Here is a 27,318-nt window from a genome sequence, read left to right on the forward strand (position 1 = left end):
ACTGGGTTTTCACCTTTCTTTCTCCTATACGGACGTGAGCCCTCTTCGATGCTTGACACAATCCTTACATACCCCGGATGCTTCTGAATACCGCCCGGCCTCCGAACTCGTTCAATGTCCGAAGAGTGCCGCCAATTAGCGCGGTCATTTACATCCGTCGCACAAGGTATTCAAAAAGAACGACTTGACCAGGACAAGCCTGCCCACACCTTCCCCGTCGGCTCGTTCGTGTGGCTTTCTATTCCGTTCCAGTCTCCCGGCCTCTCCCGAAAGTTTGCACCCAAGTACCGGTCCGTACCGCATCGTTCAATGCACGTCACCGGTCAACTACGTCGTCGAACCAGTGACACCTCCCACCGACAGACGATGTCGTGGCCGTGAAACAGTCCACGTCAGCCGCTTAAAGCCCTATTATGATCCGCTTGTGCTTGCTTCGCCTTGAGTCGCCAGGATGGCTCCTCTTCGACACCGGGGCAAGTGTAGTGGGGAAGAGAGACAGCGAGACAGCATCGAGTAGGAGTGGAAGAAGACCAAGACGAAGAGCCGATCGAGAGCGCGCGTTACAGTGTTCGACACCGCTGAACCCAGGCCTCTGGTTTTGTTATAAACCCCCTTATAATACGTAATTCTAAAGACCCTAGTTTCTTAAGCTGCGCTGAAAATGCGGCTGCGCTGAACATGCGACGCGCCGACGAAAGCCCCCAGCCACGGTGGAAGGAAAGAACTTTCCTCCTCCGTGCCCTCTGCACAAGCTCGTTTCCCGACGTATTACCAGATAGCGCCCATATCTCACACAGCGTAGAATTACTGCCTATGCTACCTTTAGGTAGCAGAGTTGCGCATCTGTCTTCCGAATGCCGCTAGCAACCATGCGTTGCGTAGAAGCTGACGCTGTGGCCAAGTTTTGTATTTCTCGATGGCGCCGCTGCAGAGAACTGGATTGACACTAGTCATTCACATTAAAGTAAATCATCGGTCTTCGACACGCCAAACATGTCGGCCGGTGACCCGGTAGGCATGTCGCTTGCAAAAACGGAGTGAGTCTTCGCGACATGGCCATGGTTGCTAGCCAGACCTACGCACAACTCTGCTACCCAAAAGTAGCATATACAGTAACTCTAACGCAGCGCTGCTCTATCGTCATTCGATGACGTTTGCAGCGAAGCACGCAGATACGCGGCCAATTTGTGTTTCTTTGTTTCTCTCTCTCCGTACGGGAACTAAGAATAATGCAGGACGACGTAGGTCATATTGCACATTTCAAACCGTCATGCTCTGTACATCTAAGATCATAACTGAGTGGTATTTTGTAACAGTTTATTGCAACAACACGGACAGATAGAGGCCCGCTCTGTACAGCATTTACAAGTCCAGTGTGGTCGAAAGGGTGGTGCGGCGACTAGATGTGGTGAAACGCCGCCGAGCCGTGATTCCGTCGAGGCTCCACTTTGTTTTCCTGAAAGCGTGAAAAACAAAACAAAAAAGTCGAAACTGCGGCAATAGTTCGGTGTTTGTGCCGCAAATGTACTTTTTTCAGCGTCGAGGCGACTTTTAACACATGGGACGACGAACTATAGTAACAAACCTAATATTTGGCAGAATATTGAACAGCTTGAATAATAACTTTACTAGACTTATGTAGCAGGTTTAGCGCGTTTCGAATTCTTCGTTTTTATTCTTGAAATTTTGATAAGATCGCCTGTAGAAGACAGTTCTAGCCTAATACCTGGGCTTGATTACTGGTTAAAGACGGATATTGCTTAGGGAGAAAATGAAATAGTTGAAAAATGAACTAAATAAACTTTTTTTAATGATTCAACTAAGCCTGAATGCTTTTTGTAAATGGTAGTGTGAGAATAGTAATAGAAAAATTTCGTCAAGTTTCACGGCTAGTAGAGCTGCAGCTGCTTCATCATATACGCTCATAACCATATAGTGCTTATGTGAATTATACCTGGGTGCGCCTGCCACCCGAATATTAGTGCGAAAACCTTCGGTTTTTAGACAAAGCGAACACTTCACAACTCTCTTATGCCCGATACAATGTTTTGACGCTACATCACGATTTAAAGACTACTCATTTGCCAACCCTGTTTCATGAACAGTATCTCAAGTTTATATAAAATATTTCCATTGTCATTAGACATATTTGCACTGTTCAGCTAACTCGCTATGCTCTTAGATCAACAGACTCCCCTTTCCAACTGGAGAGGATACTCTCTACTTGTCGAAAAGTTATTTCTGTTGTGAACAAAAAAGATGATACATTTTGCAGTAGACCACATACGCTTCATACGCTTGTGGTTTGTGGCGTCACCCATCACTGCCAGCCGCCGCCGCCGCTTGGTTGCCAGCCGCCGCCGCCGCTTGATTGCCAGCCGCCGCCGCCGCTTGGTTGCCAGCCGCCACCGCCGCCGCCACCACCGCTCGGCTGCCATCCGCCTCCACCGAAACCGCCACCGCCACCGCCATATCCACCGCCGCCGGTTACGCGGGGCTTGAGCACGTAGATGGTGCTTCCCTTGAATTTGGAGGCACTGCCGACTCCGACGCCGCTAAAGCCTCCGCCACCGCCGCCACCGAAGCCGCCACCTCCAAATCCACCACCTCCGTAGCCGCCGCCACCTCCTCCATAGCCGCCTCCTCCTCCGCCAGAAGTCGTTCTCGTTGTTATAACGAACCTGATGAGGAGATTTACATACGTGGTTAACATTAGTAGCTTATGTTTTTTTTTTTTTTTGAGGAAGTTGCTAAACAAGACACTACATGTAGGTTTCCGTTATTTAAAACTGCAGTTATCACGATGCGTTGCTAAAGTTAGAGTGACTATTGTTGACCATGTTGTCCATAAAACTTCGCACCTAGCTGCTGAACCAAGCACGAGCTCGACAAGGCCAATCTATGCTCCTGAAAGCTCTACTACTCCATGCCTCGCAAAGTCATTGATCGCGTCGCAATGAACTTGAGCCGCCGGAGCGCAGCGCGACGCAAGGCGCATCCGGCTGGCCTTGGCAAAAAAATGAGCCGTATTTCTCGAGGCGTGAGCCAGAGAAATAGGAGGATGCTCTGGGCCCTCGGCCAGCTCGCACGCTACAGCCACAGCCGCGGCTCTTTCGTCCCTGGCAACTGAAGTCAAATATGTCCAAGCTTTTTAAGTTCCTAAGAACGCAAGTCTCCCTTCAGAGGTAACAGTTCAGTGCATATGAGTGGCGGCAATATCCGCAAATTATGCACGAAGGGATAATCTGTTTCCTGAAAACGTTTTTTTTTTCCTTTGAAGGAATGCGATTATCTGGGTGACGTCTTGGAGAAGGTCCAAACGTCAAGGCATTTATGTGGCTGCGATGTTATTCAGTTCTGTGCATAAAACATTTTATGATGCGAGCAGGGAATTTTGAAACAGGGAAGAACCTTAATTAGGTTCTTTCGCGGTTTACAAACAAATAGGGCGCTACATCATATTTAAGCAGAATTACCCAATAGCTTTTCTGCACAGTTAATATAAAAGAACTGTCCAGTCCCCATCGGCGGCGAGTTGTTTTCTCGTCCAGTTTAATTAATGTTACCTTTATCTCATGATTATTACACTTGAATTAAAGACTACAAATAAAACTTTCTGTATATTATGTACCACACGCTCGCGATTATTCTGTGCGGTGAATGCGTGTATGGTGCTAGAGGCCTTGTCAGGTGACGTTTCTTTCAACGTCACCTTTTCCCACAAGCACCATGACAATCTTGTATTGTTGCACAAATGAAGAAATAAAAAAAAATAAAATAAACTACCTCTGCTATGGATTCTTTTTCTGCTGGATCCTTCTTAGTCGCCTAAGATGTGTGATTTTTTTACAAGTGGTGCTTTCGATATGAGTTGCGACGAATTGTACAGGACTGAAGCCAGTAAACTTGGATCTTACATCCGCTAGGTACTCTAAGATCCTGAGCGACAGCGTGCTGGTACCCTTGACAGCAGCGACATTTGTAATTCGAGCCTTCTACCATTACTTATGTACATGATAATGTTCCGTTGATTTCAGGTAACCTTGCGAACATATTGCTGACAATGTTTCGAGTATTGCGCATCCTACGCATTTTAGAAAACCGCGGGATTTCCGTGCTAAAGCTTGCATACGTTTTTGTTTGGTACACATGTTTATGGTAACGGGCTTCTCTACTAACCTGTGAACGGCGCCATCTCCACCACCGCCACCGTAGCCGCCGCCACCACCGCCATAGCCGCCGCCGCCGCCGCCACCGCCGATATCACCGGCGAGTACCACGCCGACCATGGTGGTCACAACAATCTATAGTGGAAGAAAATTTCAGATGATTGCTTGATACTTCCACCACAATTTTCCCCTTGCTCTTTCATCTCTCGCGTACTTTCGTCTTCCCTAGAACAGGCTGGCCAACCGCATGACCTGCTTGCTTCTCCTTGTTTCCCTGTCTTCTTTACCTCGAATTTATTGAAAAGGGAACTATAGGCCTGAAATTCCAATGCTACTCTAGCAGAATATTTTTTTTTCCTGGAGCGCTATTATTTCAGCACGATTTGCTTCTTTATCACTCAGTTCGTCGTCGAAGAAATCTGTACAAGGCTAAGGTACGCCACGCATTGTGGGGCCCCTTCAACTTAAAAAAAAAAAAAATGTCTGTAGCGGTATTAAAAAACGTTGTTTCGAGGCCTCATCAAGCATCCTATCCTTCTACAGTGAACCGTTTTCAATGGCTAGACGAGGCGTTCATTTTATATATCAGGTCTTTATTGTGTCACAACTTTAATCTATGCGGAATTGATTTCATTAACATCAGTCATTCGTATAGTTAGACAGCACAGCGACTTCCATTAGCGCAAGGACGAGAAACACTGCCTTCATTGTGCGCGATGCAGTCTGTTTAGACATGAGCCTCAAACGGCACTTCCCCGACTCGATTTGCAGATGTGTCACAACTAAGAAACAGCGTGTGGTTATTAGCTACGTAGTTGTTTACTCTGGTTACATATATCGTAAATGATGACAGAAAAGTAGTAAATTTCTCAACATCTAGGAACGCATGCTTTCGGAATCGGTGCAAGCTGTTGTACAAAACGTAAGCGGTAGACACTCGTCAGCGGAATTCATCATCGTTATTTGTAAAATGATTATTTACCAAAGTGAAACCTCCTAAGTTATGGTGTACCGTTAAAACGTACCTCTGTTTCTGCGCGCACGCTGGCGCTCTTCCTCATAAAGCTTCCGTTTTACAACTGTGTAGTAAGGCCGACTGTACATTTTGTTACGATATTCGCTGTAAAATGCAGCTTTTCTGACATTCATTTGGTTTTTATGCGTGATTGGCTCACTAATTATCTACCTCGTTAAGATAAAGAGCTCTAGAAGACAAATTAGGCGCGAACATAAGTGCCCAGAATCTTGTAGAGGACCTACTGTTGCGTAATACGCGGATGGTAAGGCGGAAATAACGGAAGCAGTCGGGATGTGACCTAATAATGCGGTACTCCACAATATATATGAAAAAATTAATTGACCCCACTTCGTGGTCAGGTGCCTTTGTTGTCCATGACGAAAGGATCACAAGTGGCAATTAATTCACATAATGAGAGCCGTAATCTCTTTCTTCCCATGTCGACGAAATTACGGCCTAATGTTTGGCGAGGGGACACGGAAAACACGTTGGACCGGGTAACTGACTTTACCGCCCTTGATGACCGGTTAATGTGGCACTCACAGGTCATACGCCCGCGCCAACGTAGGCAAGTGCGCGGAAGCTTCACGCTTGATCTTTTAACACCAGCATTGTCCACGCCCGATGGGGATAATGTTTTCTACGGTGTCCGTTTCATAATGTAAAGAAGTCCCAATTTTTGCCAGTTAACGTATTTTTCGTCCGCAATGTAGAGTTACACCTGCACCATATTAGTTGGTCCCATCTGCCCAGGTCAGACTTCGGGCTTCCGGTACCACACCGTGAATCGACAGAAAATTCTGCATCACAACATGGTTCTTTTTCTATCATAAGATAGAAAGTAGTACTGACGCCGCATTTCAATTACCAAATGATTGGTGCCACTTTTCCTGTGATTACATTTTAAGCTTCTTCCCTTCTACGACAACACGTATAAGCGATTTGGATTCTAAACAAAGCACTCTTGCGAACTACCCCATACTTATTTATTTTCTACTTTTAGGAAACTTCATACGATATGCAGTTGCGAATTATGAAACGAGGCCTTAATATAAGATGAAGCTTCTAAGGGGCGTTGACCAAGGGCGCCGTTCACGTGAACGTACGAGCAATGCGCCCTAATACCGATTACGATAATGGTATCACTCCCAGCATAATCGTGACCGAGTAATCCAAGCGGGTGAATCGAGCGAAAACATCGCAGACCTCCCTATACAAGGCCATCTACAGCACACACAACAGGCATGTGCACAAGAAGCAACGCACTGACCAGACTCCTCATGGCGGTCCTGTGCCAGCAGCAGCAGTTGCGTGAGGGAATATGTTATGAAGGGGTCCCGCTGTGGCGCTTCTTCTTCGGGCTTTGGTCGCTGAGGTGCCGAGAGCGCATCGGCTCTGCGACTTCCGCGAGGCTTTTATACGCGCATCGGCGGCCATTGGTCAGCAGGCGACCTCTCCTCTTGACGTCTGGAGACGGCGGAGGGGGGAGAAAGGCGCCGCTGATCCACTTTCGCCTGGATGCCGGCTGCTTCCGCCGGAGGAGCATCGCTCACCGCTTCTCGCCCGGCTGGCTGTCTTCCGCGCGGCGAGCGAAGAACGAACCGACACGCTGGCCTTTGTCCGCATGCAAAAGTGGGTGGTGCCCAGAGAGTGGAAAAACTGGCGGGAAACAACAAATGAAAAGAATGATTCCCGCGGCGAGAAAATGTGGCTTCCGTCAGTCAGCAGCCGAGGGAAACGAGTTGGCTGCTTGGATTCAAAGCCGATGACCGGGACTCCTTTCGAGGTCGCCTTAGCCGTTCTCTGGGTCACGGTTTAATTTACGGACGAGGTCCTGCCTACACTCCTGTACGGACATTCTTTCGCTTGCACTTCACACGACCCTGCAGGACTCCTTGTCGTGTGACCGAATGCAACTATGTAAATGTTATTGTTCTTTCTATTGTCGCGTCAACAGCCGTATGTTGAACCCCCCCCCTCTTTTTTCTTTCTTTGTCCGAATCACGCTCGTAGTTTGAGCTTGTGCCAAATGCCGGAAAAACAGGTTGCCTCAAGAAGAAATAAAGCCAAATAAATTGTCGAAGCAAATGAAGGCGAGGAATTTACAGTGAAACCTCGGTGATACGAATCTCACGGGACCACCAAAAATATTCGTATCATCCAAAATTCGTATCACCAGAAAGCACGAAAAATTATAATGCGACAAAAAAAAAAGAAAAACAGGCGTACCTTTTCATTTACTGTTTTTCAGGGGCGCAGCAACGTCAGGAAGAACCCTGAATGATTGTCAGTTCACTTGTCAGGTGTCGGCAATCATACCAGCATCGTAAAATATACGGCCCGTAAGAGCGTCTTTAATGAACCAGGTGCGTTGTGACCCGCGACAGCAGCAGCCCCGTCCGAATTCTAGCATGCTTTTATCGCGTGACAGGAGTACTGCGGCGAGGAGAGTGACGGAAAAGAAGTGCTTTGACGGGATGGATCAAGGCTACAAAATTTCAGAACCATGGTCCTATGTTATGCTTTTGCGATGGCGGAGGTATTGGGGGTGTTTTGGGGAGATTTACGGCCGTGCCTGCACAAGTGCGACCTCAACAGTCGCGCTTGTTGACGTTGTGAGGCCTGACTCCTTTGCCAAGACCGTCCTCGCCTTCTTTCGGTCCTGGTCCTCCTTTCATAGGATTTCTGGTGCACGAGGCAGGCACGTGTTCACACAGTACAACGACAGGAGCCCACGTCGATGTGTTAGAAAAAAAAAAAAAAGCAGGGCGCCGATGCCCCCTGTAATGTAAACGCGAACGCAACAGAGGCACATTAGAGCCTCAAAGATTGGCGCACACAATCTCGGAGGCCGTGACGCGTCTCTGAAGAGTTATTCTGACCGCAAGAGAAGTATTTTTCTTACAACGTGATTCTACGTTTGCGTTGCCGCGCTCGCACGTGCATGGTGCGTCTTCCGCGACAGCGCGGAAACAGCGCCTCTTCGTACCGGGTGGTAGGGTACACTCGCATCAACGTCGCGGGGTTAAAAATTGGTTCGCAACAACCATACTTACATTGCAGGCCAATGGGCCTTGGCCGGGACCAAAGAAAAATTCGTATCACCCCGAAATTCGTATGAGCTGTGATCGTATCACCGAGGTTTTACTGTATTGAAAACGCGAGCGCATGTGACGGGCGTATAAACGCATGGGTTTACTCCGGGGTTCTGAAACTACCTAAATTTCGCTACTTGCACACAGAGCGAATAAGCCCGTTTTTAACGACTAACAAACCAACTATGGGCCACGACAAAATAAAACTGATAGAAAGGAGTGGACGCTTTAAAAAATGTGCTTAAAAACTTAAGCCTCGAAGCAAAAGTTCGTGTAGTAAAAAAAAGGATAATAAAATTCGGATTAAAGACAGCGAAAGATATGACGTGCCAACTGTATGGCCTTTAATGAGTTATAAATAAGTTACCCTAGGGCTACTACAATGCGTTTCTTTATTTAAGACTAATGGTTGCAAGATGGCGTTTTATCACTAATGTCGAATACACACGCATCCGCCACGGTAGTCTATAGTGGTTATGGGCTCGACTGGTGACCCGAAGGTCGCGGCTGCGGTTGCGATGGAGGCTAAAATGTCCGAGGCCCGTGCACTTGGATTAGGTGCATGTTACAGAACCCCAGGCGGTCGAAATTTCCGAAGCCCTCCACTACGGCATCTCTCATAATAATATCCTGGTTTGGGACGTTAAACCCCAATAATTATTAGGATACCCACACACACATTGTATGTTATGGATAATTATTATGGAGACACACACGCACACGCTTGGTTTCGATATCGGGCCCCTCAATCGATCATAGAAATCCCAAGACAGTTGCTCATTCTCACGAATTCTAAAAAAAAATGTGGATGCCACAAATTGTGAGGTCTACAAATTTCCTATGTAAATAACTGCGCTCATGTTGAGTTTGAGTAGTCAATTAAAAATCTCTTGATAATTAGGTTTTAAAGGTGCCCAATTGTCATAGCATATTGTAAAAAATATACTTGTATGAAAACACATCTATCTACATCATATATATATATATATATATATATAATATATATATATATATATATATATATATATATATATATATATATATATATATATATATATATACACACGCCTGCGCGAGACACCGCATGTTGCAGCGTATCGTACAGGAGCAGCCTCCTCGGAGTCTGTCTGTTTATGGCGACGTTGGTTTAGAGTCGCTTTACTCGATCGCGAACCACCTTCTGCGCCCGACGTCGACAGCAAGCTGGGGCTTATGCTGCGCTCTCTGCAAACTGGCCTGTTGTTAGCCCGATGTTGCCTGGTTGCAGTCGAGCGCATAGCTGCATGCATTACGCATGGCTTATTCAGTAGCGGTCCGCATCTTGCGAAGAAGCGCCATAAAATGTATCGACGAATCATGGAAGTTTCTGCAGTGACATATTAAACCCAACATCGGCCAGAGGGGTGCTGACGGAAGCAAGGAAGCAGCACCCTCTGGAGGGACCGGATAATTTCCGGTCGCCTCTGTCGTCGCTCTCGCCCTTACATAGCGCAGCCGGCATGTCTGCGTGCCTCCTGCGCTGTCACGTAGGCGCCTCTTCCCGTTCACCTCATGATGAGAAACGTATCATGCATCGGTTGCACTGCATACGGTTTCAGAAATAAAAACTTGGAGGACGCTTGAGCTCCGCGTTCAAGAGTAGAACGCGATAGCGTAATCGGGCACCATGCCCATTGCCTTCTCAAGTGCTAGCCTAGCTTCGGTTCTCGGTGAATGCCTCAACTGTGTAAGGAAACGACCGACTGTGGCGTAACATTGACCGTTTCAAACTATCCAAGAATGCCTACTGAAAGTACAGTTCTTAAATGGCCACTACGCCATGATTCTTCCTTTTGCGAATCACCGAAGGGCCCACTATGCGCCCGTAAGGCAACACGCCAACCTACGCAGCTGATCACTTCGTTGATGCTTTTGCTGCTGATGATGATTGAATATGTATGAGCGCTTTGTAATGGGTGGGCCTATAAAACACCCACTCGTTTCGCAATCACATGTTTTGACGCCTGGCGCGATTCTACACTTCTTCCACGCAATATTACATGCGTTAAGGAGACTCCTTCCACTACATGACATTCATATAGTGTTTTTTCTCGAAAGTTTCAAGCACTATCGTGGCTCTGCGGTAGAACACTGCTTGCAACGCAGATGGCCTGGGTTTGATTCTCACTCGAACCGAAGATTTTGTATTATTATTTTATCAACGCGGAAAGTGTTTTATGCCAGGGTCCATCAAGACTTCAGTGACGTATTTCCGTCACGGAAATGACGTTGAAAAATGCACACGACAGATGGCAAAGAAAAACACGAAGAAAAAAGTTCCATCAACGGGAGCAGAACCCACGACCTCTATGTCCGCGACAACAGATGCCAGCAATCCACTTCGCCACGACCACACACTCTGGAAGGTTCACAAACGCGCATTTTATATCTCGCACTTTCCTCACGCAGTGTTGTAGTCGACGGGGTGGTGTCGGCGTCTGGGAGCGGTAAAGTGAAGTAATGCACATGGCCGTGGATTAGCTCCTGCAACGCGCCGTTGCTACGTGTCCGTCCCATTCGGCGCGTTTCCCACAGAAGGAGGGCAATTTTGTCAACGCCTTAACACACCGCGAGGTGGCGACCTTAGCCGAATATTCGGCCTCGCTCATAGCATTCATCCATATTAAAGATAGGTCTGCCACGCGCGCTGCCTCGCTTGGCTTAAAACCGCGTTCCTCGTTTGCGCTCGCCCCGAGAAAAATCGCGGTCGGGCTAGAGAAGAGACGACGGTGTTGCGTTTCCCTTTATTCGGCCGTGGTGTTCAATACACCTTAACATGCAGCGTGATGGCAACCTTAGCTCAAATTCGGCGTCCAGTCGGCGACGCTCTCTTCCTGTCACACCGGCTTCTCTGATTCCGCTCGCACCGTAATCACTACACATACCACAAAGGTTGGTTTAATCATTGATCTTGGACGTTAGTCGTCGGAATGGAGATATACCATCAAGCATCAACGTGGGTGAATCCACGTGATGCTTGATCCACGTTAAACGCTGCTATAGTGCGAAACACCAACAGACATTGTGCATGCTCTCTTATGACAATGTAAAGCAAACATTCGACTACTTCTGTAAGGACACGTTTTGCTTTCGTGTTATACCGATTCCTATGACGGAGTGATCAACGATGTATTTTTTGTATCTTTCTCGACTTTTCGGTCACGGACAAGATGATTTTCGCTCACAACCAATGACACCGACGCCGGGATTTATGCGACATGAACTCTTAACGCTATCGCGTTAAAATGTCACACATTGAAAAGTATATATTTGTGGTACTAACCAGTGGGCTGCTCGAATAGCTTTGCGGAATAAAGCAGGTCGACGACAACAATACTGTGTTCGCGGGTGCGATGGGCGTTTCGTAATTCAGTGACTACTGTGTCTAAGACGTGATCTGAGGTAAACGCATCATTTTTATATTCGTACTTGATCACTAAAAAAAAATATGGCACCTTCGCACTAGTTGTCCAAGCCTGAAGGAAGAGCGCAGCTTGGTTGCCTTCCTTGTTTCTCTTAGTTTTTCTTCTTTCTCTCTTTCTTTATCTTTCTATTTCTCTATCTCTCAATCGTTATTTCTCTTTCTTTCCTTTCTTTCTCTGTCTGCTTCATTATCTCTCTTTTCGTTCTATTTATTTTTCTCTTTCTTTCTCTGGTTTCTGTTGTCTGTTTTTTTTCTACCCCTTTTTCGTGTTTGTTTCTTCTATATCTTTCTCTCTCTTTCTATGTCTTTCCGTGTCTTTCTGTCTTCTTTCTATCTCTCTCTCTCTGTTTTTCTCTCTGTTTCTTTGGTTCTCTCCATTTATCTCTTTCTCTTGTCCTGATCTCTGTTTGTCTGTGTTTTTTTCGTTTCAGTTTCTTCTATGTCTTCCTCTCTCTTCTATGTCTTTTCTGTCTTTCTCTCTTTTTATGCCTCTATTCCCTCTATTTCTCTATTTTTCTCTTCCTCTTTCTTTCTACGCTTTCTTTCTGTCTCTCTTTTTTTTTCTTTCTTTCTCTCTATAATTTTTTTTCTATCTCTGTCATTCTCTTTGTTTCACGTGCTCTACTTCGCCGAGCAGAGTTTTCGTTTAACGCTCGCACTGCTGTACTCGGGTAGGGGCTTGCCCAATTGCTGTGGTGCATACCCATGTGGAATTTTTGCAACACCGCACCAACTACGGCAAGCTACAACAGCTCCGCTGTTAAAACAGGCATTCGTTACTACAGTGCTGTCTGCACGAGTGTTTATCGAAGAAACTAGCTTGTGTTTCGGTGCGTGTAATGTGTGCGAAATCAGGCTCTATCGACATAACGACAGTCTCTCGTAAAATACACTTTTCAATGCATTGATGTGCTCGAGAATAAGCGCCTGATACCCTGGTCACACGGGTACGGCCGTTAAGTCTAACAGCTGTCGTACCTTGTCACACGACAACCCCAACTGCAGTTAAACCGCTAACGACCGTTTTCTTAAACGGAGTAGGCAACCCCTGTTAACGCCGTAAACTGACAACATGGCGGCCCCCATGTCGGACGCGAGCAGCTCGGCTCCAACGAAATGTCGAGCCAAAAGCGTGTCAACTGGACCGTGTGACGATGGAGGCGTTGATACACATTTGGGAAATAAATTACTGGCTTTGAGGTACAAGTTGTCTGTGCTGCAAAAATCGTCGTGTGCATTTCACGAGATTGATACACGGTTGCGTTCGTTCATTGAACAGGGCCTCCGCTATTTGATAGACGCGCATCAAACACGCTGCTGACGCGTCCATAATCGAGCGTGAGGCCCTGTAAAAGGCATGTTATAGCGGTGTTGCACGAACGCAGCCCATGTATCAACTAAAGAACGCTTGGAAGCGCTAGAGGCGCACAAGCGCGCGTCTTTTAATATTTGGCGTGTTTCGCGCGTTTTTGTTTTTTCTCGGAAGAAGCAACCAGACAGGTGTGACAGCGCCTTGTCTGGTTTGCGGTAACTGTGGTTACGTCCGCTAACTGCAGTTGGGTATAACAACGGTTAAGCTTACCCGTGTGACAAGGATATAAGATGTTTTCCACATGCATCGTTTGTTGAGGTGTGGGCTGGATTATATCGCGTAGATATCAGGGGCATATGCCTCCGCGCTTCTGATGAGATTGTATCAGAGCGTAGCGCCAGATACCCGCCCATCTGCGGAGATATTAAAGGACCCCTGACACCAAATTGAAACCTCGAGATCTTTGTGTTGTTTGACTTTCCTGTATAGGGGGGCACATCTGACCGATTTTAGTGACGAACGTTGCCTTTAAGATATCTTAATTTGGTTTTAAAGTAAGCGTGAGTGCTCACTTGAGTTGGCTGCACCTTGCGACATCCTGGTATGACGTAGATAGAGGCCCCGTCTGACGTTCCAAGTGTAAAGAAGTATTGTGGACGTCACAGAAGGTTTGCGGGGCGCACGTGCACAATACGACGACTGGCACCCTGGCGAGGCCTATTGTTCCGCACCCTCTGGCTCTGTTGTCGGGCTGCTCTCGAGTTAGTTTTCGTGAGGGGACACGTGCTTAACAGGTTTAACCACGGCCACCTGGATCGGGGCCGCGCGCCCCGATCCAGGTGGCCGTGGTTTAACCCATACCGAGGCACCCACATACTTTCAATCTCTACCGCAACCGCGCTGTCAACATCACCACAGCTTGAGTGCACGTGGTCGTTGACGCTCCCCGCATGGGGCGCCATGTTTCTTGTGGTTTTTAGGCGGGCGTTTTGAAGTGATGCTAAAATGGTCACAATTAACTACGCTAGAATTAGTTGTACGATACGCTAGAGCATTTACGATTAATTTAGAGATTACCAGACACAAAGCTAAAATTACAGCCAAAAAGTCACCAACAAAATTCGCTGTCAGGGGTCCTTTAAAGCTAATTTGGTTGTCTTTACAGAGCGCCGACATCCACGTGGAAAGTAGACATAACACTCTGTGCAAAAATACCTTGCTGTTGCCTAATTCAAGCAAACCGATGCGAAATGCGCACATGCCGAGCTTCGAATATGGCAAATAAGGAACAAGTCACAGAGGCAAATGGGGAAAGGGGAGGGGGGGGAGTTTCTTTGATGTGCTGTTGTCATGAATAAAACACACGACTCCTAAAATCCGCGCACCCTCGAAATGCAAAGTCCTTTCTACTGCTTGGAGCGCTTTTCATAATGGACAGGGCAATGAATACGATCGTTGAGTTTGTCTCTGTTAGTAAGTAAGGGTTACGTAACGGCAATGTCACATTACGCTGACATGCCCGTGGAGAAGTGTCTCAGAACTGCTGCAATTCCCGAGTGATACCTCTCCTTTAGTACCACTTGCCTGAGAATTGGCAAAGATTAGCGGGCAGTTCCCAGTCCTTCAATACTCGAGACGATGGGTAGTTTACGACGATACATTACTACATGCCTACTCCGGCGACGACAAAAAAAGCGGCACCATCACGACATAAGAGCCCGAAGCCGAGAATCACGTTTACCGCGAATGCAAGTGAGCGAGAGCCCGGCAAGCGTGACCTCTCCAGCGACCGAAGCTTTAATCTTGCTACGCTAGGGCGACGGACCGCGCGCATGCCGCGCGAGCCAATTTTAGGCTGTACTCCGTATATAGGTCGTTCTAGGGGCAAGCCATGCATCTCACATCGCGTGACGCTATACGACGCAAGTGTTGCTCTGCGCACTGCAATCGAGGCTGTGAAAACGTCCGCGCTAGACGGGCCGCGCAATCCACATGCCTGACAAGGTGATACCTGGTACGATTACATACGCATTAGCACGCAGCTTGGAACGTGACTCTCAGAGCGATTAGGACGCCTCTGAAGGGTTTCCTTCCGAAGCAGCTTTCAGACGCCGGCGTGCTGTCTTTTATAATAAGTTGATGCACACACAGCGCCCATGTGATATCTATACAAGGTTGTTGGGGAGCCACTGCATCGTCTTCCTATGCAGTATTCGGTGTGCAGAAATTTCCCTTGTCTGCGCAAGTATGCAATGTGTATTCGCAAAAAATATTGGTGAAAGATGGGTCTGTGGCAAATGAGTTTTTATTAGGTTAATGCAATAATAAGAATAATAATTATGGTGTTTTACGTGCCAAAACCACGACGTGAATAGAGTAGGGCGGATTTTTAGGTATTAAAAATGCTCGTGTCAGGCACCAAATAGGCAAGCAAACTACGTTTTGAGCTTCCAAAACAGTAAATATAAGCACAATAAATTATCACATAATGTCACTTGTCCCGTTAATCGGGTTGGCAATCGCCAGGCGGATTATAAGGGCTGGCGTCACGGCCCTCCGAAAACGCACCACGAACGCGCGGATAATTTAGGGTGGTTGGTGCGCCAGCGAACGCGGTTGGGTCCAAAGACCGAGTCAAAGCCGAGAGTCGATAACACAAACGAAACGAAGTATATTCTCAGTTAAGGCAATACAAATAACACTAACACGTGCACACTCGGCTGGTACCAGTTCCAACTTCACAATATCATTCAGATGGTGTTTACACAACGGGAGCTAAACAAACAGATCACACGCTACGAATGAAATCGCATGCATTACAACTATTCAACGACAGTTAAAGTCCTGAATAAACAATGGCGTATCCAGTCCACAATACTTGGACGGTAATCGAATGCTTCTCTTCAAGGAAACACTCACGCCAGCTCCAGCGTTGATCGTCGTAGCTCAACCGTCGTCGTGACTTGTCACGGCTCACACGGTGTCGTCATCGGATTCTTCCAAATCGACGATCGACTGACCGCACACCATCATAAACACCTTCTTTGGCTAACGGAGCCACACATAGCATAACTTCACCATCACCGGGCCGACTGAGTCGCTCACTCCTTCGCTGACTATCTAACTTCTTCACTGACTTTCTCCGACTCACTCACTGACTGTCGTCGATTGCACGCTTTTATCCCTTCTCCCCCGGTTTCTAGAAGCGTCGGGAGGTTTCTTCGGCATGCAGTACAGCTGAGGCTAGAGAAAGGGCGAGAGCTTTCTCGTAGGTTCGAATCGCGGCGGCATCGCTCGCGGATGCGTCACCCTTTCCTTCTAGAAAGATCCAGGCTTTGCCGGGCGTTCGATCGTCTTGACGGCGTCTGGGTCGAGTGGGTGAGGAGGATGCGGCGCGCCGGCGTCTTTTGATGCTTGTTTTTCGTCGTTCGCGCTTCTTGGTCGCGCGGCTCGCGCTGTTCTGTCTGGTAGCTGCTTGAAAGCGGCCGCGCGCGCGCTTTATAACACGCTCGTTTGTGACACATAAATGCAAATAATTTCAAACGAAGGCCTGCGCGACCTCTATCTACCGCAGGAAAACAAAAATTTTATTGCTTAAGATGGCACAATGGCGCCAACAGTTGAACATAACCGTACAATTGTGCTTTGTCCCGCATGGTTCGCGAAACACGGTCTCTCCCGTGTTCTGCGTGGTGAGTCAAGTGTCCACTGTCGAATCAACACACTCCTGAGTGTCTTTTCGGCATGACTGGGAAGGGTAGAACAGGAGCAGATAGCCAGATCGCCAAAGGACCAGAAGGGAGGGATTCCTCCTATTGGCCGAGTCGAATCACGTAGAGCCAATTTTTCCATTGGCAGTGAACCACTGTAGCTAAGGGGGAAATGGGGGTTAGGGTCGTTTAACCCCCCCCCCCCCCGCCCTCCTGGAAACTTTTCCGTTTTAGATGCGCAGCATCTCTTACTCGGGGCTATGTCCCGCGGCCTTGGCATGGGCGTCCGCTCTCACACTACGCATGCGCAACTCTCCTCCTTCTGCGCGTTACTCTCTCCACTTCTCTCCCGGCACCTGCTTGTGCTTCTCCTGCGTTCTCGCTTCTGCTCTTGCGGCGCATGCGCTACTCTCCCCTCTAGTCTCCTCTCCTTCAAGTGGTAGCGCCAATACCCGGAAACACTGCCGCTCCGGCGTCCCAAAGAATTATGTCATGATGACGTCACCGACACCATCTTGAATAATTTGCTAGTTCGGCGGCCTTTTAAAAGGGGCCGTAACTGAAGGTGAAATTGGCGCTAGTGTTCATGGAGATTCAAAATTAAAGCAGCCAATGGCAGCCTGCCGCCATGCCGGCAAAGCTGTGCACCCCGTGCCGGCCGCGGAGGCCGCGCGCGCGCCGCGACGCTAGTTTTGAATTCCTCGAAAGTTCCGTTGTAGCATGAAGCGAGTGCTGAGATCGGGCACCAGGCTGGCCGTGCAGGGAAGCTATGTTTGGCGGACAGCTGCAAGTCTCCCGTTGTGATTAGTGGGTCATTGTTCGCTCTTGAGACTTATCGGAGTGGTCGTTATGTCAGCCGTGCTCCGTCGCAGCCATACAGGAGCCCGTCCTAGTCGCCGGCCTTGATATGAAGTTTCGTGATGTTCCGTTACATGAAGCGAGCTTTGGCCGGCGTGTGGAGTTTTCGTGGTGTTTGCGTGTTGTGCGCTCTTGCCGCCGTGGTGGTTAACGGCACGCACCATTCGTACATCATGGAACGGTGCACGGATACTTCAAGACCGGCCGAGTTCTGCAAGATTCTTCGGGGTTCCGAAAAACTAAAGGTGAGCATGCGGCTTGCGTTCGCAGCCACACATTTACGAATTGCAGTTGGACAACAAAGTTATTGTTTTTTTTACGGCTGAATCGTGAAAAGCACGATGTTGCAGTTAATATCGCTGTTCCTAGAAGGAATGAAATTAAAGAACTTGAGACTCATAGTTTAACTTTTGCGTCTATGACAGAACTGCGTGATGGAAGCGCGTTTTGCTTTTTTTGCCTGTTTATCACTCGCCATCATTTAAATACGCGTTCCTGAGACTAAATAGGCAGTTTTAGAATAGCGTACGAAAAGCTTTGCGCTGGCTTTTCGCGCAACTGTCATGCGTCGTACGCTAACCGCTTGCGGGCTCCCGTAGTGACGGAAATAGCGAGCCGCAAACGCTAAAATAGCGTACGCTATTCTGAAACTGCCTAATGTATCGCAGCTTGCACTGAGCCGAGACGACGAAACTACGTTTGCCTCATGCGACTGCGTAATTTGTATCGTTGGAATTAATAGTTTTCAATTGCTTTATTTCAGGACGGAAACGTTTTCGGAGTATTCGAGAAGGCAAGAACTGATGCGTTTGCCCAATGAGGGGTTAACAGCTGTAGAATCAGCGCTCTGCGAAGTCTCGATCCGCAACTCAAGTGGACCAGCTTTCTACCCTGCCCCCAGTGCTTCTTCTCGGTGCGTGAATATGCTATGTACTTACGGCTGAAGAAGTAGTTTGTGTGTTTATATATTGTCTCTGTTATTGCCTACGGAAAAACCGCTCTAAGGATTCATGTGTAGGCATGAGACATGTCCTATATGCAGAATTTTACTGTTTGTGTTTATCACAATGAAGTGCTCAGTGTACTCAACATGACGTCCTCCCTTCAGTGGCGTTATATTCAGCTAGGCATTGCATTCGCGGTGAAAGAAAAGCTGCGTATAGGCTTATTTCACCTGGTCGTTGAGTAATACGCTTTTCTTCGAATGTCATGTGCTGCTGCATAAACTGACCATGGCCTGCATCCCGTTGCCACCAACTAACTTTCAAGTAGTGTTCAAGTACCATATACTGTGTCTTGCTCTTTTTAGCGCAATGTACTACTTACTGTGCTAAATCTTATCTTTTTCATTTTGTTTCTGGTGAAGGTGTCCAGCATTTCATGTATATTTGTGCAAAATCTGAGCAATTATGTAAGTGGTTGTTTTGTGTTTCGTATCATTTCAACGGTTAATAAGTAAATCATTCCAATATTATTTCATATTTACATATTTTGCGCTTCGTTATGTTTTTGTCATGCACTGACATTTCTTTAAACTACATGATTACCTCTCATCAGAGGCTCCTCTGCACTTTGCTCGGTATTGCACCAAATGAAAATCGTGTTTCTTGTATGTGTGTACGTCAAAGGGCCTACACTTTCCAATGTGTTCGATTTTTTAATTTCTAAATTTTACAATGAACTTTTGTGTTTAGTCATGCGCACACTGAATTCTTCCCTTCTGTTTTTCTCCTGAACTTGTATCGTGCCCCATTACATGCAAATCTTGAGTTTCGGAAACAGAACAATAAAAAGAGGTAACAGAAATGCTGTAAGTGGATTCATCCTTTATGCTCTAGCACATGCTGGCAGCGGGCGAACACGAATGCGCGGCCAAGCACAGCACGCGCGCGAGCGCACGCGAACAAAAAAAAAAAAATCCCGGCGCGGGGCATAGGAGAGGAGAAAAAGCAAGCGTACAAAATAAAAAACGGTGCGCGGAATGGGAGAGGAGGAAAAGCAAGCGCACAAAAAAATAGAAAGAAAACGGCGCGCGGAGAGGGAGGAAGAGGGGGTGGAGGCGAGCGGCTGTTGTTACTGTTGCCCTGACGACGTAAGCAACGTAATCGCTACGTCATCGCCCTTTGAGCTTGGCGGCCTTCTGCAAGGGGCGTAACTCAATAGCGCTCTCGGCGCTGTCGGCGCTTGCGTCGGCGGAGCGTTTGAATTTCGCGTCCTATGGGAGGTATACAAAGAAACCGACCCTTGGTAGCGCGCTGCGCGCGTTCAGTCCAGCGCTTGCTTCAGTTTACTCCTCTGAAATGTGGGCTCGACATGCCAAAATTCTCTCCTGCGCAACGCCGCGATGAGCGCCAGCGCATGTGCGTCCCTCCCCCTCTCTCCTCTCCTATGCTGCCCCCTCTCGCGCGCCTGTCGACCGCGTTCCCCGCTCGCCCTGTGAGAATTAACGGCCAGGCTAGAGGAAGGCACGACGCGCGTAGTGTTCCTCTTCGCGTTCCACGACGCGAGGTCGGTAGCATGCCCGAGGTCGGTAGTATGCCCAACGAACGCCAACGGAACGCGATCGTGCAAGTGCTCCGGCTTCACATCGCCTCATGATCCCCTTTAGCGGGAGATGGTGTAATTTTTTTCATGCGTGTATATACACGCACACATACTAACGCACGCACGAACATGCATAAAGTATGGTTAAACTCCCCCCCCCCCCAAAAAAAAGTTTGGCTACGCGACTGCAGTGAACACCTTACAATATAAAAAACAAACACATCACATTTTTCGTTCTTTTTTTGCTCTTCACTCTCCGTTGCGCTGACGACTGTCCGCGGTCTCGCATTCGCCAACCGCTCGCGCCATGTCATTGCGGTGGCGAATGCTCGCCGGCGTGTCCCACTTCACGGCTGCTAACGGTTGTTTTACGGAAGTTGGCTGAACTAGAGGACTAGTTTGAACCGCGAACAGTTCCGAACAGTCAGTGTTGTCCGGTAACATGAATAACGGTCTCAAACTGCACCCGGGAGCGAACCTTGAGGCTAAATAGTGTTCTATAAGCGCCAATTCTGAAAGTAGGCATTTATAGGCATTTGCAAGCATTTAGGCATAAAAGCCAAAAGCAGGCTTTAATAGGTACTATAAAAACACTATAAAAGTCCTTCTTAACCTCTAATTCATCCTCCTATATCAAAATGGCGCTATAGGAGCGGAAGGAACAAAAGAGGCATTTGCCTAAAACCCGGTCATGAGAACGCTGTAGGCGCGCTGTTGACCACCTGGGGTTCTTTAACGTGCACTTAAATCTGCATACGTGGGTGTTCTTCCACTTCGCCCCCATTCGAAATGCGGCCACCGAGGCCGGGAATCCAAACCGCGCCCTCGAACTCCGGAGTCCAACCCCTATGCCACTGGGCTACCACGGCGGGTATAGGTTAATGGAAGACGCCTATAATCTAATGGCTAACTGTATAGGCCGCAAGATATACAGCATGGCACAGCCTAGAACTAAAGGCTGTGTTCCCACCCTATATAAGCGGAGATTCAGCTTTTCGCAATCCTGTGTCCTGTAAAGATCGCGAGCTATGAGTTTTATGATCTGAGCAATTTTGGTTTTATTGGTTTTCAGTCGACAAGGAGCACCAGCGTGTTTGAATTGAAAGACCTTATTGCTGTCTGATTGTTTAGGCAGAGAGCGAACATTCATTCTTGTGCTAATGTATGGTCAAACTAGTGCAGCCCGAAACATGTATTCACAAGTCGTTCGAATACTTGCGTCAGCCGCTGTCATCGTTCTTATTCCTTTTAAATCTACTATGTCATGGCTGCATTTGCTTACTGTATGAATCCTGTATGGAGCAACGTGGTCCATGAGCTTTGCTCTTCCATAGCGCCTGTTTGTTCAGCAGAATCCTGTAAAAATCGTATAAATTAGTACTCGCAGGTCCCACAATGCCTTGGATCTGATTCGCAGCCTATCTTCCTCAACGACAGCAGGAACATGAGATCATGTAACTTATGGCGCTCATCCCATGAATAAGATTTGAGATGCTTGCCATGAGATTACATGCTATTCATGTTATTTGTTACATTACGTCATAACATCTAATTATGACATTCTATGGGATGTCATGTGACGTCATATCATGTTTTTTAATGTGTGTTTTGCAACGCATGTCATGGCATTCATGTTATGTGGTGCATGAAGGTCTTGACATAACATGTCATTTGTGTTATGTCCTGGAAATATGTCATTATGTATGGTCACATGGCTTCCTGACATATCATGTCATTTAATTTTGTTAACCATGTATGTCATGCCATTATTCGTGCTTGTGACACATGCATGTCATCTCGCTCATATCGCGACATATCATATTGTTTATGAATGCATCTACTCCTTTGGCGAGTTGTATGTCATGACATGGCATTTACGGTGTGTGGTGCATGGAGGCCATGGTATTCGTGCAATGGCATGTATAACATGGCAGCGTATGTCAATCATGGTATGTCACGCATGTACATCCTTATAGCTTCGTCGAAAATGACCATGACGGCATGATGTGGTTCACGCACTTTATGTCATGGCATGCTTGTCGTGCCATGTATTATATCTTATGCATGCGTGTAATTCATATTATGATATCGCAGGTATGGAAACGACCGGGGTGGCCTCTTGTTATTTTGCCATTCCTCTACTTCCCATAAACCACGTCTGTGAGGTAGGTGGTTTTTGGCAGTAGAGAATAATCGGAATGTTTTGTGCAACCCTGGCGACCACGGCTCATCATTATATGGCCCTCTGTCAAAAAGCCAACTCCAGTGCTCACTTTTTGTGCCCCCCACTCCTCCCCTTGTATTGTATTGTTTCTCCCCTATTGTACAACTCCAGTTCTCCCTTTATGACACCCACCTTTCTATATTCAATAGCACCCAGTCCCCCCCCCCTTTTTTTTTTCTTTTAACCATATTTCCGTTGCATAAACTCTTACTCTCCTCCACCTCCATCTTGACGTACAATGCGCAAGGTACGCATAAAAACGCTGCTACGTAGGGCGGTAGCTGTTCTTACGAAGACAAGTCCAACGTTACTAGAACAAACTCAGTTTCAAAGCTCCGTATCTCCCCGCCAGCGGAGGAGGGTAGTCCGAACGGCGGTCGCGAGAACTAGCGGCGCTGCAGTTCCGTCTTGCGCCACTATCGGCGCGTCGTCTGCTGCCACGGCATAACGCTGCGGTCCGCCGCGTAGTTGCTCGCGGCAACTTTCTTATTGTACTAGTTAGGGGGATACTTAGGTGGATATGCATAAGGTCGTCTGTATGCATTGGCCCGCGTGCGTTGTTCATTGATTGGCTAAGAATCGATGTTCGGTCTGTAATGCCACGCCCACTTCTTGTTTTATTTTGATGTATTCTGGTTTGAACAGCAAGGACGGTTATCAACGCTCGACGCTGTCCGCGAAGCAGTGTTCGAGAAGCTTCGCGATTGTAATAGATCGTTTTGGTAAGATTGCGCGCTGCACGCGAATGTTCCAGCTTTGTCGAGAGATAACGCCGCCACCAGCGATATCGCTGGAAAGTTCGATAGCGCCTGTATAAAAGCCGACGCACTTGACCGCTTGTCAGTTGATCGACGGTCGACGCTCTGTTCGCCGCTATCAGTGCATTGCTGTAGTTTGACTTTGTTTCCCGGCCACAAGTTTGGGCAAATAAAGAGTTTCATCTCGGACCTGCCGACTGCTGCCTTCGTCGACGTCACGACCCTGTAACAATATTTGAGCTGTCTACATTGCGCTTACCTTCCAAGCATAGGAGTTTCTAAGCAAATAGGGTTTTCAGAGTAATTTTTATAACTACCACCACAATTTTAGCCGCTGCCCTCTTATCTAGACCAAGAACAACCCAACACGTTTGTAAAAGCCTTTATAGTGCACAAAGAAGCGTACTTACTCAAGATACAAAAACGTTCTAGAAAAACAGTACTCATGTTTCTACAATTTATTGAAAAAAGCTTTCTCGAAAAACATCACCAATGCTTTGCAATGTTTACAAGACACCGCGACGGTTAAAGGGATACTGACCCAAAGTCGGAAAATTTTACGAGAACTCGGTAAATGAAATCTCAGTGTGCGATTACATCGAATAGATGTCGTCTCTGAGCAATTATTTCAGCGGATAGTTGTATTTTCGGGGTCTCATCTTTCTACGTCGCATCCTTCTACGGTGCCTTAAAGAATTCGAACAGATCGGCCGTGATGTGAGCACCGAGCAGTTATTCGCGCGTACTCTGTCGCTAGAAGAGTCGTCAGTATTCAACTTCAGTTTTTCAACTTCACCGAGCAGATGTTCCATTCCCGCAGCACTTTACACTGTACGACAGCCGTTTGCGTTTCGTGCTGTAGCCGTTCACTACGCAGTTAAACTGCTCGTCAACTACAATTATCTTTTGCACAAGTAAGTCTCCGTTCCCGAAGCAAAGTGTGGGATTGGGCTAGTTGGTATTCCATTATTAAACTGCTCAGCGCAAAAAATTTGACACGGTACACAAAGAAAAGACGAGGTCCAGCGCTGGTCCTCGTCTTTTCTATGTGTACCGTGTCAAATTTTTGCGCTGAGCAGCCCGTTCCCGAGCCGGCGGGTGTAAAATATTCCGCACATCTTGTTCAATACCTCGTCGTAAAATCTCTCGAAAATCCACTGCTTTGAAGGCATAGCGACAGCTGACAACTGATCGAACGTTAGTGTGATGCAACTCTCAGTCTCGGTAGCGTATATAGGTAATCACCTGCATTTCGTTTTTCTGTTCTATTTCTGGCGGCTTCTCCAAATTGGGCACTGGGCTTTCGCGGGACGCCGTGCGTTTTGGGGGCGGGGGGGGGGGGATTTGCGCCTAAACCCCGAACATTTTGGCTGTGAAATGTGGGGTGGAAGTGCTGGGAACAAGCGCGGCACGGCACCTGGCGCGAGTTCCCACTTTCCACGTGGGATCAAAACTTCTTGTCCAGCAACGACACGACGACAGTGCTTTACAATGTCGTCACTCTCAAAATGAACGTCACAGACCTTGCATTTCGCAGTAAGTTTTCCATCTTTGCGATGCAAACCTTGAATGGCGTAGGGCAGGGGCGTAGCCAAGGGGGGGGGGGGTTCAAACCCCCCCCCGAAATTTTTCAATTTTGCTTGCGTATATAGGCACGCACACATCCAAACGCACGCACGAACATACATAAAGTATGGTTGAACCCCCCCCCCCAAAAAAAAAAAAAAAAAAAATTTCTGGCTACGCCCCTGGCGTAGGGTCTTTTGCAGGTCCGAAGTGTCGTGAAGCGGAGTCGTCGTTGCGGTAGCCGCTCTTGCAGGCCGGCGCAAAGCAAGTCGGCATACAGCACTGTCAATCTGTTCGCCCTCGTTACGCTTCGTACATCATGCACGTGTCTCCGTACAAGACGCTAAGCCTGGTCAAGAACAGTCGCAAAAATGACGAGCTAACAAAGCGCAGACGACGCTGTAACCCACGTGCGCTCGTACATCGGCGGCGCCGATCACAAGCGCCAGCCGCGGGAGCTAGACGTGACTGCAGCGCCACTAGTTCTCACGACCGCCACGCGGACCGCCTCTCCGGCGGAGCTTTTAAACTGAGTTTGTTCTAGTAACGTTGGACAAGTCCTCATGTCAAAACATTGTCTTCAGCGACATTGCCGTTCAATGATCTCATACGACATGTACGTTATAGCATACACAATCTGGTACATATCGGCGTAATGAGACGGCCGCTAAGGCATCACAGCCGCATGTTGTCTTTTATGTTATGACATACATGACATGAAAGTGATGTCCTTGGGGCCTTGCCACACTTTTTCAACATGGTCAGAAAACGCTGCAGATCGGTAATCGAGGCTCCTGAGAACACGCGAGCCAAATATAGCGCAGCACGCGGCCTGGAATTTACAACTAATTCTCAAAGTCAGCTAGAAATCGTTGCCTCGTCTCTCGACAAATGATGCCATATACCCAAATGACCGCGCCACATACCCAAGTTTACGGCCATTGGCTGATATGAGCTGGTAAGCTCATAGTTACAGCGACCACCATGGGAGGCCGTCACGCGCCCCCGCACGATCTCGTGATCACACTGAAAGTAAGCCGCGCGTTCAAAGAGAAATAAAATAAAACGTGCTCAAGGTCACGCACGTGACGTAACCTCTTTCCCCCGTGCCATCCCTCCCTGCTTAGCTTCCTGCGCGCTCGTCGGGACGAGAGAAGAGAGCAAGCAATTACAGCATGCGACAAATCTCATTAACTCCGCTCGTACTAGACGGATTCTAAAAATTTTTTCTGCGGTCGATTCTGCAAAATTCCCGGCAGAGTTTTCGTTGTATAATATGGCCCTTGTTTGTAAGTGATAGCCTTTACTTTTTACATTGATGCATTCCTTGTCTTATTCGTCCTCTGAGCGTAATTTTCATGCGCAAGCGGAGCTTGCACGCAGTCGAAGCGGCCCTCATGTAATGTGAGCGCCCGCAACCTCGAGCGGCCGCGCAGCGAGTTTGCCAAGCGGCTGATCGCAAGACAGAGCTTGCCCCACCATGCAACCTGGCTGCCCATTTGTTGTCGTGGAGCAACCTCCTTGTGTATAATATGGCCCTTGTTTGCAATTGATAGCCTTTACTTTTTACATTGATACATTCCTTATCTTATGTAATCTGAGCGTAATTTTCATGCGCAAGCGTAGTTTTCCTGCAGTCGAAACGGCGCTCATGTAATTTGAGCGGCCGCGGAGCGGGTTTGCCAAGCGGCAGATCGCAAGATAAAGCTTGCCCCACCATGCAACCTGGCTGCGCATTTGTTGTCGTGGAGCAAATTCCTTGTGATTATGTCCCTTACAAATATTTTGAACAACTTGTGTCCGATTATCAGCACATAACGAATGTCGCAGCCGCTAGGCTGTCTTGGTCACAGGTGACGAATTATAACTTGTTAGCACATACAATAATGCAACGTTTTTTTTTTACGCAGAACGGTAGGCAACGTCATTGACATTAATCAGAGGGATTTAAAAACAATTAAAATGGCTGTTTTGAGATTCTTCAATCTTCGGCGTTTTTGGTATAACGCATACGCTTCAGCCCAATTTTGAAGTAAAATGGAGTGCACGAGAACCATGCAAATTATTTAGTCAGTATCAACCGAGTTTCATTACCCTCAGTATAACTGTTTTTTTTTTTGCCATCAATTCTTGAAATACTGGTATTTTCTGCAGTTTGCCATGTTTGTCATCTTTTTCCTGAAAAGTCCTTCAACAGGTAAAAAAAATTACATTCTCATAAAATTTTGTTTCACTTTTTCTTTGATGGGATGAAATATTGGGACCAAGGAGGGCACAGTTCTTTTTTCCTTACCTGCGCTCAAAGTTTAAAAATTGCGAAATTGGAGGAATAGTGTGTCTTGCGGCCAAAATATATATTTTTTTCAGACGAACAAATTCTTTTCACAAAACTAACTCCGAAACTATTGTACTGGGTCCAATTTCTGCACCCATAGTAAATTTCATCAAAATCGACAATGGTGACCGGGACCTCGTGTTCGTTCTTATCTGGACACACCCAACGTACCTAACCAGATGTGTATTGCCCACCCCCGAAGCAAAAATGTGGACGCAGTAAAACCAAGCATACTTAGCGTGTCTCCACAGTGTCCTTCTACTTCA

At 47.4% G+C, this 27,318-nt stretch overlaps 1 long non-coding RNA gene across 1 annotated transcript; it reads right to left on the reverse strand.

Annotated features, from left to right (window-relative positions):
* Positions 1–1,303: 1,303 nt before the first annotated feature.
* LOC119377205 (uncharacterized) lies at positions 1,304–2,373 on the reverse strand. The gene is made up of 2 exons (XR_005180777.2): positions 2,288–2,373; positions 1,304–1,456 (listed from the first exon to the last, which is right to left on the reverse strand). It is a non-coding gene; the product is annotated as an uncharacterized LOC119377205 (long non-coding RNA).
* Positions 2,374–27,318: the final 24,945 nt, after the last annotated feature.

Source organism: Rhipicephalus sanguineus, unplaced genomic scaffold, assembly GCF_013339695.2.
Source record: "Rhipicephalus sanguineus isolate Rsan-2018 unplaced genomic scaffold, BIME_Rsan_1.4 Seq400, whole genome shotgun sequence".
Classification (NCBI taxonomy): domain Eukaryota; kingdom Metazoa; phylum Arthropoda; class Arachnida; order Ixodida; family Ixodidae; genus Rhipicephalus; species Rhipicephalus sanguineus.